We start from the raw sequence: 12,298 nt of genomic DNA, 5'->3' as shown, positions 1-12,298 counted from the left end.
CTACCATAATTACTCCAATCACTGCCCAAACACTAGGGTGGCCAACAACGAAGATTAGCAGACCTTAACTGGTTGAATCATTGTGTCCACCTGGCCAGTGACTATTCCCCTGTAGAAGCTATCTGCAGTATGCTAGCATGCATAATTCACACTTTAAGTCTTCTTCCAGATGTCCAACCACTGGCCTCCTCACAAAAATCTCTTCCCTCCTACCTTCCACGTTGCTTATTCCAGGCCCCTGACTGATCAGCTAAGCCACTCCACTGCTCATGAATCCATATATATTCTTACCTTAGGCCACTTCTCCTTCCATACAGTGGATGGCCAAGTCTACTGCCCAAAGCTCTGCCCACAGGTAGTATTTCCCCACACCACTGTTTATCAAAACCAGCCCTCAGTGGGGATCAGGTGTGAGAGCAATGATTTTCACTTTCACTAAATACAGCAGGCCTACTCATTCACAAACCCAGATCTGGTTTTCCCATCTTCAATGGCTGATTGTGGGGAACCAACCCGTGAAGTCACAGGCAAGTGGGACCTAAGGGAAAGGCTTCATTGCAAATCTTCCACAATCGGCCATAGCCAATTCCAGCTTCTCTACCCCATGTAGTGGGGCTGTATTTTTTCCCAAGCTTCCAAGGCCCATCCCAGCAGAATACTAGACCTATATCCAGGGTTCTTGCCAGGCTATTAAATCCTGTATCAAAGGACAGTCTCTTGCAGTTAAAAAAAAAAAAAAAATCTCTTGAGACACCTGGGTGGCTCAGCAATTGAGCATCTGTCTTCAGCTCAGGTGTGATCCCAAAGTTCCAGGATCAAGTCTCACATTAGACTCCCTGCAGGGGAGCCTGCTTCTCCCTCTGCCTATGTCTCTGCATCTCTCTGTGTGTTTCTCATGAATAAAGAAATAAAATCTTTTTTTAAAAAAAATTTTAAGTTAAAAAAGAATCTCCCAGTAAAAAACATGCGGTATATACACAATGGAATATTACTCAGGCATCAGAAAGGACGAATATCTACCATTTAGATCAACATGGATGTAACTGGGGTGTATTAACACTGAGTGAAATAAGTCAGAGAAAGACAATTATCATGTGGTTTCACTCATATGTGGAATATAAGAAATTGTGGAAGGGACCATAAGGGAAGGGGGGGAAACTGAGTGATGAAGAATTAGAGAGGAATACAAACCATGAGAGACTCCTAACTCTGAGAAACAAAGGATTGCAAAAGGGCAGGGGGATGGAGTAACTGGGTGACGGGCACTAAGGAGGGCGCACGATGAGATGAGCACTGGGTGTTATACTATGTGTTGGCAAATTGAATTCAAATTAAGTTAAATTACAAAAAAAAAAAAAAAAAAAAAAAAGGTGCCTGGGTGGCTCAGTCGGTTAAGCATCGCCTTCAGCTCAGGTCATGATCTCAGGGTCCTGGGATTGAGCCCCATGTTGGGCTTCCTGCTCAGCGGGGACTCTGCTCTGCTTTTCTTCCCCTCACTATCCCCCTCCTCTAGGTTCGTGCTCCTTCTTTCTCTCTCTCAAATAAATAAATCTTTCAAAATAAATAACAAAATAATAAAATTTTTAAAAATCTCCTTATGCAACTTTAAACTCCACATCCCCTATTCACTCTCCAGCATGCTCTCCTGGTTGCCAATGGGTCCCGCAGCTCCTTTTGCATTTAACACTCCTCCCCTCCCCTAGCAAGCCTAACTCTTCCCCCTTTGGGTCCTGCTGGGGCTTGACCTCAGCTATTTGGTCGGGTGGCTAGGAAGACAGAAGGGGGGGCCAATCTTAGAGAGCCTGTATGGTCCTCCAGGCACTTCTATCCAATGTGACTCCTCCACAGAATTTAAGCAAGCAGGAGGGAATCTACTGCAGTTTTAAGAATCTAAAGGAATCTGGGGAAAAAAATAAAAATAAAAAAATAAAAAATAAAGTAATCTGGGAATTCGAGTACCTGAGTACAGATCTCAGTCTTGCTCCCTCCCTAACAGGGACCTCGCCTGTCATAGAAGTCACAGACCTGCCATAGACTCATCCTGGCTGACATCTCAGCTTTCTCCAAAGTGCCGTCACTCTTGCAACTTGGTCCCGTGCCTGGTCTGCATTCTGTCACCCCTTTCAATGCTGCCAAGAACATCCTCTGACCTGCACACTTTCATTTGAGTTAGGGATTGATTGCCACGAGCAGTAGGGGTATTCAGCAACAGTCCTTATAATGTGAATGCCCCGGAGCCTCTCCATTCCCAGGGATATTACAGGAGCCACTACATCTCCTTCCATCTGTGTCCCTCCCCAGATCCACACAAGTAAAAGGCTTAACAAGGGCAGTGCACCTGCAAACCAAAGACTATCAGCACATCACCTACCACCAGGGATGGGGACCCCCTGCCAGCCACCTCGGAAGTGATCCAACTTCAGAATCTCCTAGAGTCTGCTTCCTAGGTCCCTCTTCTGGGACCAACTACCACAGGTCAGGTTCTCTAGAAGTAGAGTCTGGACCAGATTTAAATACATGGGTAAAGGGGATCAGGGCAGGACACCAAAACTGTCCACCAAATCCCCCACTCACTAAGTGTTTCAAACATGAGCACTGCTTGGCCAGATTGATACTCACGGGATTAGAAATACCTATTTCAAAATGATGATACTGAGATGGTAATTGTGCCCATCAGTAACCCAAAAAATTGTGCCCAACCATAAAAACAAACGTATCATTTTCACTCCGTGGACTTTGAATGAGAAATCCAGATGGTGTTACAAACTCAGAAAAGGTTAGCAATCATAGATCATCAACAAGGAATCAACTGTAAAACCAAAAACAAAAACACCAGGCACTGATTGTCAAGGAGGCATAGGAGTCCAGGCCACCAATTGTGTAACAGAATGCAAATGATTAAAATAAATAAATTGAAAAATAGGTAGGGATTCAAAATAAAGCATGCCTTCTATTAACTTTACATAAGGCTAAGCATCTCATAATTCACTATATCAGAAAATTAATGTACTCTATAAATTCTAAAGAGAAAATGTGCAAAGAAGGGCTTTAAAGACATTTTTAGCTCATATTTCTCTGTTTGAATTCATCAGCTCCCTTCTGGTTTCCAATCTGTCACAAGAAAAAGTACCTAATTGACTGCAATTTCAGAATTGGTGGAAAACAGAAACAATCCAAAGGCCAATAATAGAGTCGAAATGCTTTTCTTTTTTACCAAAAAGGAGGTTTGCATCCAAAGACACAGGCTCTGAAAAATGCATTATTTATTTAGCACTGAGAATAGGGAAGCCAGGCTCTGCTCAGGAGTTTTCTTGCTATTATCAAAATGTCATTCTGCTTTACAACCACACTCCCTACATAATAGGCTTGCTATTTCCATTTAAAATGTTTAGACCTTTTTCCCAGAGGGCAAAAGAAAAGTCACACAGTAGAGCCTTCTGAGCCTTTCAATATGGAAATGGTCCAAATAACGTACAAATTCAGCACAGTGATCTGGGGGCGGGGGGGAGACCTTGAGAAAACATTGATATATCTGTATTTCAGTTTCCTTCCAAAAATCAGAAATTTCCAGCATTAATGGTGGAAGAAAGTAAAGCTAAGCAACAATTCCAGCATACGTCTAGGGTGTCCACGATTGCCAACATGTGGTCTGGTTCACATATTTAAAAAGAAATGTAGGCGTGGAGCTCAAAAATGGAACAAAGATGGATGTGAGGGAAAGTTTACAACCCTTGGGTGTTGACGAATGCCTCATGCTTTTCCAGTGAAAGAAATATCCATACATGGTTGAATTTCTATACTCTAATCTCAAAATCAAAGAATGTAGTATGCAATAGACTATCTTGAGTAGCGTTCATTCAAAAGTCTAAAGGAAAAGCTTTGAAGAAGCCCAAACCTAGAATCACAAGATTTAGAGCTAAAGAGGTGAGGAAATCATTTCACAGATGAGATAGTTAACGGGCACTTCACTTAGACATTCCTGAAAATGTTCATAGACTCATAGCTGCTCATTAATACGTTCCTTTGGATAGTAGATGCCAGCATAAAACTGAAATTTCTTAGAGTCACAAAAATGTTAAACCAAATAGAAACTTTGACCATGATCCAGAGGACTTGCTGGCTCTCCTATGAAATCCAGATCCAGTTAAGGACATTCACCAATCCTTGCACAAGAAAGGCCAGTACAGGGGTGCCTGGGTGGCTCAGTGGTTGAGCGTCTGCCCTCAGCTCAGGTTGTGATCCCGGGATCCTGGGATGGAGCCCCACATTGGGCTCCCTGCAGGGAGCCTGCTTCTCCCTCTGCCTATGACTCTGCCTCTCTCTGTGTGTCTCTCATGAATAAATAAATAAAATCTTAGAAGAAAAAAATGCCAGTACAAGCCATCCAAGTGTCCACTGTTGGCTTCTCAAATCAGTGGAGAAAACAGCTGTCTCTTAAATAAATGGCATTAGAGTGACAAGCCCAATCAGGGGAGAAAAGGAAGTTAACCTTCTATTCCATCAGAGCTAAAAAAGTAAAATACAGAGCCATGAAAGAGGTCATCTTTAAATTAAGAGTTCTAAATAAATAGAGACAATTCTGTTGATACCTATTGCTGTATCTCAGCAGACGTCTGCATAAGAAGGCAGCATCCAGGTAAAGAAAAACCAGTGCAGAGGCTCTGATGCCAGAATGAGCCTGGCACGCTCAAGGTCAAAGAAATCCAAAGAGGCTACAGTGAAGAGAGCAAGGAAGGGAGCAGAAGAACAGGAGGGCCCAGAGCTAGGAAAGAGCATGATTTGGTGAAGCCTTCTCAGCCAGGTCAGGGAGACTGAATTCTATTCTAAGTATAATGGAAGCTTTCGAGTATTTTCAGCAAGAGTGACACAATCCAATTTATGCTTGAGAAAGATGGGGCAGGAACATGAAAGCAGGAGCCAAAAAGCAGAGCTAGGGACTCGAAATAATACACTGATTGTGTGGACTCTAACAGGGAATCAAGGGAAAAAGCAGTGAAGGAGAACACACGTGTTGCAGTCTAGACTGGATGGTGTGCTGTCTGGGGGCGGGGGCGGGATGGGAAGTGGGGAGTTGGGAGGAGGGGAGTGAATGGTTCTGTTTTGGACATATGACATCCCAGATGCCTACCAGGGGCATTCCTGTGGGAATAAGCAGTGTGATACCTGAGTGAGAAGCCCGGGGAAGAGATCTGGGGCTAGAAATAACAATTTGAGGAATCTCCACCATATAAATGGTATCTGAAGCCATGGGACTAGGTGAGATCAGGGGGATGAGAATTTAGATAAAGATCAGGACCAAGGGGCTCCAGGGTGGCTCAGTGGTTGAGGGTCTGCCTTTGGTTCAGGGCATGATCCTGGGGTCCTGGGATCGAGTCCCACACCGGGCTCCCTGCAGGGAGCCTGCTTCTCCCTCTGCCTGTGTCTCTGCCTCTCGCTCTGTGTCTCCCACGTGTAAAGAAATAAAAATCTTTAGGGAAAAAAAAAGAGCAAGACAAAAGAAAGAGTGGCTGGAGGACTCTTATTTTCAGAGGTCTGGTGAACAAGAGAAGAGCCAGCATTAAGACTGAAGAGGAGAGACCCTAAAGGTGGGGGAAACCAGAATTGCCATGACAGTGAAGCCCAAAGAAAAGCCCTTCAAGGAAGGAATCATCAACCATGTCCGTTGCTCTTGAGAGGTCAGCTGGGAACAAGGAGAGAGAGAAGTGACAATGGACTCTGACAAAGTATAAATCACTGGTGACCTTGATCAGTTCGACAGGAGCTAGTTCATTGAAGCGGTTTGGATGAAAGCCCCATCCACTGAGTTGAGGAGAGAAAGGAAAATGAGAACAAGACAGCAAGTAGAAACTCTTTTAACCACTTTTGCTGTAAAGCAGAGATGAAAATGGGACAGGAGCCAGAGGGGGACAAGAGCCCAAGAGATGTTCATTAATGAGTGACAATGAGGCGTTTTATATGCTGTTGCAAATGTTACTTTTAAAGATTTATTTATTTATTTATTTGAGAGAAAGAGAGAGCAAGAGGAGGGGGAAGGAGAGGAAGAGGGAGAGAGAATCACCAGCAGACACCCCGCTGAGCACAGAGCCCAACACGGGGCTTGAGACCCTGAGATCTTGACCTGAGCTGAAGTCAAGAGTCGGAGGCTTAATCGAATGAGCCACTCAGGTGCCCCACGAATGATTTTTAATAATCTGCTAGTTAACATTTACTCAGCATTTACACTGTGCTGGGCCCTGGCCCCCATACTTCCTTGTATTGCTTGTTTACTTATCAAAAGCATCACCATTGGGATCCCTGGGTGGCGCAGCGGTTTGGCGCCTGCCTTTGGCCCAGGGCGCGATCCTGGAGACCCAGGATCGAATCCCACGTCAGGCTCCCGGTGCATGGAGCCTGCTTCTCCCTCTGCCTGTGTCTCTGCCTCTCTCTCTCTCTCTCTCTCTGTGTGTGACTATCATAAATAAATTTAAAAAATTTTAAAAAAAAGATATAAAAGATATCTATCTTTAAAAAAAAAAAAAAAAAGCATCACCATTTTAGAGAGAAAGTCACTGAAACACAGAAAGTCGATTAATCTGCTCCAAGTCACACAGTTAGTTGCAGGGCCAAGATTTGAAAATTGGCCATATGACCTGTTTACCACCACGCTAGAAGATGCAAGAAATAAAGCAAATACTTGCAGAAATGTGGTCCCTGAGAAAGTGAGAGGAGGGTGACTCCAGCACACAGGCAGAGGGATTGGTCTTAAAAACCAAAGCAGACGGAAAAACAGTATATTGATTCAAACACAGGGAGTTAGAATTTGTGGCAGGAGTAGGTATTTCTCCTCCGGTTGTATCTATTATTTGCATAATTAAAAGCCAATAATTTTAAAATGAACATTTAGGACTCTCCCTGCTCCATGGGGAGATAGATCTGTAACGCAAGTGGGCTAGGTAAGCCCTCGGAACAGCTCCTGGAACAGAGGGGAAACTGTGTGGTGTGGGGTTCATTTCCATTATGCTGCATAATGTGACCCGATGCTCTTGAGAAGCATACGTGGGTTATAGCCAGGACTTAAGAGAGGGATAGGTCAGTTCTACTGTGGGAATGAGAGGAAGGTCTTTGAGGCAAAAGATTCTTTTTTTTTTTCCTAAGATTTATTTATTCATGAGAGACACAGAGACAGAGTCATAAGCAGAGGGAGAAGCAGGATCCCTGTAGGGAGCCTGATGCAGGACTTCATCCCAGGACTCTGGGATCATGACCTGAGCCGAAGGCAGACATTCAACCACTGAGCCACCCAGGAGTCCCCAAAGGATTCTTGAGTACACACTACAAATCGAGTTTTGAAAATTGAGTAGGTGTAGTTAAGGCAATTGGATGGATTACAGAGAGAGGGCAGACAGGAGCCTCAGGGGGCTGCAGAAGAATCCATACACAATTCCTCATGGCTGAAACAGAAGTTTCAAGATGGGTCAGTACAAGAAATGAGGGTTGCAGAGATACATGAAGGGCCTTGCACACTATACAAAAAGCTCCTTTGGGCTCTAAAATGTGGAAGGAGGGGGAGGGCACAAAACTGGAACCAGGAAGACCCCACTATTCACCTCACAGAAGGAAGAGAAATAAGGTAGCTCTAAAGGAAAATAAGAGTGCAGGGGTGCCCGGCTGGCTCAGTCCATAGAGCACGAGACTCTCAGGGTTGCAGGTTCAAGCCCTGCGTGAGGTATAGAGATTACTGAAAAATAAACTCTTAATGAAAGGAAGAAAAGCAGAGACAAATTAAGCAAAAACATAGGGCGTGTACAGTATTAAAAATGGAAATAAGTGAGAGAATGATGAGGATAAAATATAAAAGAATAACTAGGGGCACCTGAGTGGCTTGGTCGGTTAAACAACTACCTGCCTCTTAGTTTTGGCTCAGGCCGTATGATCTCAGGATCCTGGGATGGAGCCCTGCAGTCAGGCTCCCTGCCTCAGTGGGGAGTCTGCTTGAGATTCCTGCTCTCTCTCTCTCTCTGCTCCTCTTCTCCTCTAAATAAACGAAACGGGGGAGGCCACTGCCAAAAGCATACCAAAAGTGTACGGAGAGTTGAAGGAGGAGGAAGAGAAAGAAGGAGAAAACAAAAAGAAAAAAGATGGGTCAGTTACAGCTAACCTCAGAGAAAGATCATGAGCAGGGGAGCATCTATTCCTTGCAGAGTTTTGGGTGCAGAAGCAAACTATTTGGAAGGAAATCAACTGGCCTTTGGGTTATCAGAAATTTATGACCAAGGAATAGCTGAGTAGATGCCACATAAGTACACTGGGCACACCAGGCCACACCCTTCATTAAATATGAAAAATACAAGAAATGGGAAGCAGAAGGTCACATACAAACAGGTGGCTTTGCAAGACTGCCCGAAGGAGATCCAGACAGAAACTACCAAGGGGTTAGGATGTTCCAGGGCACCAGAGCTCTACTGATTCTCCAAAAGGTTCCAATTCAATCCATGTGGATAACACACCGTCTCCATGACGCCAGGAATAGTTTACTAGTTGGTTTCATCATATGAAAGGAACCAAAGATGAGGAAAGTAGAATGTTCATGCTCCCGAGGGGGTCGGCCAGGGACTTAGGTATTCAAAGCAGCCTGGGTCAGACCTAGGACAAGAGACTAACAGTAGCACAGACACAACTGAAGAAGTGGATCTGTCTGAAAGGAGTTAAGGAGACAGAATCTACAGGATGCGATGCCTGAATTGGTTTGCTGAATGAGAGAATGAGAAGAGTCCAACTTGATACCCTATTTCTACAGAAATGAAAGCAGATGCATGGAGAAGGGTAGATACGAATTCCAACGAGATATGCTGTATCCGAGAAGCCACAGAAGCATCTGTCATACGTGGGGATCAGGGGCTCCGGAGAAAGGTCTAGGCTAAAAAAGCGGTTTCTAGACATTGGGACATAAGTGATTGTCACACCATGCATGTTGCCACCAGATCCAGCCATACAGCAAGAGCAGACCAAGAAAGAGGGTCCAGCCAGAGGGACCTACAGATATCGGTCCAGGAGATAGAGTATTTGGGGAAGACTGGATGTCAAGGAGACCAATCAACCAATAATGTCAGGGTCAAGGCTGCCTTTGTACTTTTGCTTTAACTTAGTCAACAAGCAGAAATTATTTTAATAAATGCATTACTGTTCACTTAACACAGCTGACACAAAGCAGGCACAATGAACATTTCTAACAGGAACACAAGCACATCTTGCTGTAACAACAGCATGACCTTCACAGGAGAGCAGCTTTTAGAGACAAACCCTCTCCCTATACTCTCTCTTCTCTCGCAATTTTCTCCCCTGAACAATTTTGAATCATTAAGAGGCACAGCTTCTAATTAACCTAGTAATACCTCCTAATTACTGCATGTGCTCAAGTCAAGACTTTGAAATCTCTCTAGATCGCACAGTCATGAGGCTGCAAAAAAAATTTTTTTGGCCAAATACAATGCGCTTTTAACCAAAAACAGATACCTTCTTTCTCTACGCTGAAATAATAATAATGATGATGATGGTGACGATGATGCTCCTTATACACACTCTTTATCACCAAATTTCATTGCTTTTGAGGGAACTGAAGTGGAGGAAGAAATATTAAGGACCTGTGAGAAAAGCTAATTGATAAGTTAACCATTGACCAACTGCTCTTACAAAAATTTAAAAATTGGGGGATCCCTGGGTGGCGCAGCGGTTTGGCGCCTGCCTTTGGCCCAGGGCGCGATCCTGGAGACCCAGGATCAAATCCCACATCAGCCTCCCGGTGCATGGAGCCTGCTTCTCCCTCTGCCTATGTCTCTGCCTCTCTCTCTCTCTCCCTGTGATGACTATCATAAATAAATAAATAAATAAATAAATAAATAAATAAATAAATAAAAATTAAAAAATTGTGCTTTGAAGGGCACCTGGCTGGCTCAGTCAGTGTAGCATATGACTCTTAATCTCAGGGTCATGAGTTCAAGCCCCATGTCGGGAATGGAGCCTCCCTAAAACAAAAATAATAATAATAATTAATAATTAATTATTTTTTAATTGAATAACTAGAAAGAGAATACATCATATTTCTTCCGACTCTTTGTACCCTGAGAAGCCATAGGCAGGTGCCAAAGACCCTAAAGTACATGCTCTCATTTCCTATAATCAAGCCAAATTTATAAGTGGTAAATTTCTTTTTTTTTTAATTAGTTTTTTTTATTTTTTTTTTAATTTTTATTTATTTATGATAGTCACAGAGAGAGAAAGAGAGAGAGGCAGAGACATAGGCAGAGGGAGAAGCAGGCTCCATGCACCGGGAGCCTGATGTGGGATTCGATCCCGGGTCTCCAGGATCGCGCCCTGGGCCAAAGGCAGGCGCCAAACCGCTGTGCCACCCAGGGATCCCAGAAGTGGTAAATTTCTTCACTGCAGTGGACATGATATTTAGACCCATATATGTTTGTTTCCAGAGTTTCCTATGTCCCCTACACAGGGAAGCCCAAAATCTTCTCCCCTACCTTATAGAGGGTTTTCAAGGTGATACTTTCTGCCACAACAATTTTGTGATTTTTGAGACATTTTTAGGGTCCTAGGACACAGGTTCTCAAACTCTTCCCCAATGCCTTCCTGAATATTCCTGAGAGATAATGACCCTCTTCCCATCTGTGAAACAGCTCGTACAGAATCAATCCCCAAAGCGCACACTCTGTGCAGGGATATAGAGGATTTGAGGTTTCATCTGACCCACAATTTCCCTCCCAACTTCTAGGGACCTTTTTAGAGACAGAGAGAGCATGGGTGCACACACTTGAGCTTGGGGTGAGGAAGGATCCTGGGGAGAGGCAGAGGGAGAGGGAGAAGGAGAGGGGGAGAGAGAGAGAGAGAGAGAGAGAACCTTAAGTAGGCTCTACACTCAGCGCAGAGCCCAACACAGTCTTTATCTCATGACCCTGAGATCATGACCTGAGCTGAAATCAAGAGTCCAATGCTTAACAAACTGAGCCACCCAGGTACCTCGACATATCTTTTTTTAAGCAAGCTCTACATCCAATGCGGGGCTTAAACTCATAAAGGATAGGGTACAGTGACAAGCCCCCCAGAAAGCTCTCTGCTTCAGCCCTCTTTTTGCCACTAGGTAAGAGCTCACTGACATTCGTCGAAATCACTGGGGAACAAGGACAGCTTGCATGCCATCATCATTTTTCTGCAGCTACCAAGACCTGAACCAAGACCCTGCTGAGGAAATCAGACACAAAAGCAAACCAAATACCAACACTCTACACTCCACATGTGTACCTGGCCACATGATTTTATTCCTCAACCAAAGTCTCACTTGACATCCAAACCAAAGATGGATTTAAGAGGGGGCACGATGTGATAAATCACTACAGAGGCAATACCATTTTCACAGCCTAGCCGCATAAACAGTGGACGACATTATAAAGAAGACAAACAGCATTTCGCGATGTAAATCCTATTACTGGCAAACAGACGCAACCTTGAGAGCATCCTTGGGAGCCCCAGCATAACCGAAGCTGACAGCCCGCACACAACGTGCCCATGCTGTGAAATTGCACATTCTGTTTCTGAGGAATTATGACTCAATTCTAAATAAAACCATTTCTCTGCTTATCTGAGCCCCAAAGTGGGGGAGGGGAGCCTGGAACGAACTGGCAATGTGGTCACCTTGGAACCCAAGTGATCCACCCTTTCCTTTTCTTCCCAGGGTCGGAGGAGTGGCAAGTGGTTGAGAAAAAGGAAGAGTATGGCCATTGAGATGATTGTGACATACTGGAGAAATAGAGAAAAAATTGAGTATCACCCCATTAATCTAAAGAAAAGCCTTTCCAGTGGGGTCCTTGAAATCGAAGTGGACAGGGGGAGTCAGCTGGCTGAGAAGCCGCACTTTAGCCTCTGGATCTGCATTTTAGCCTCTAGATCCTGGCATTTCAACTCCCGGAGAGCCAAGATTTGCACTCGCCACCAGAAAAACTCATTCTCTGGCTCTCTTGACTCTCTTCTCCCCACTCCCACCCTCTCCCACATCATTCAGTGAACCATACCTTTACTGAGGGCACACTATGTGGGAAGAAGTGCATACTCTGGCCAACCTGACTGCCCCACGGTCAGACATTCCCTCAGAGGACCAGCTGGGTTGATCCCAGTTCCCTCGTTTCAAGGGAATCCAAGCTCTGAAAGAGAATGAGGAGTCCATTCACGTGAAAAATGAGGTTTGTACGTGTGCTTATGTACTCGTATTTGCGCCCACAAATAGCCGTGCCCAGGTGCACAAATCCACGCAAACATA

The 12,298-nt window shown here is 44.4% G+C and overlaps 1 long non-coding RNA gene across 2 annotated transcripts in view; it reads right to left on the bottom strand.

Moving 5' to 3' along the window:
• Positions 1 to 12,298, bottom strand: part of LOC112659694 (uncharacterized) — a 35,724-nt gene that overhangs the window by 20,300 nt on the left and 3,126 nt on the right. For both annotated transcript variants that reach the window (XR_003136444.3, XR_003136443.3), the window contains exon 3: positions 12,054 to 12,182. This is a non-coding gene — a long non-coding RNA (uncharacterized LOC112659694). The remainder of the gene's footprint in view (positions 1 to 12,053; positions 12,183 to 12,298) is intronic.

This window comes from Canis lupus, chromosome 11, assembly GCF_003254725.2.
Source record: "Canis lupus dingo isolate Sandy chromosome 11, ASM325472v2, whole genome shotgun sequence".
Taxonomy (NCBI): Eukaryota; Metazoa; Chordata; class Mammalia; order Carnivora; family Canidae; genus Canis; species Canis lupus.
This window is presented reverse-complemented; position numbering and strand designations above follow the sequence as displayed.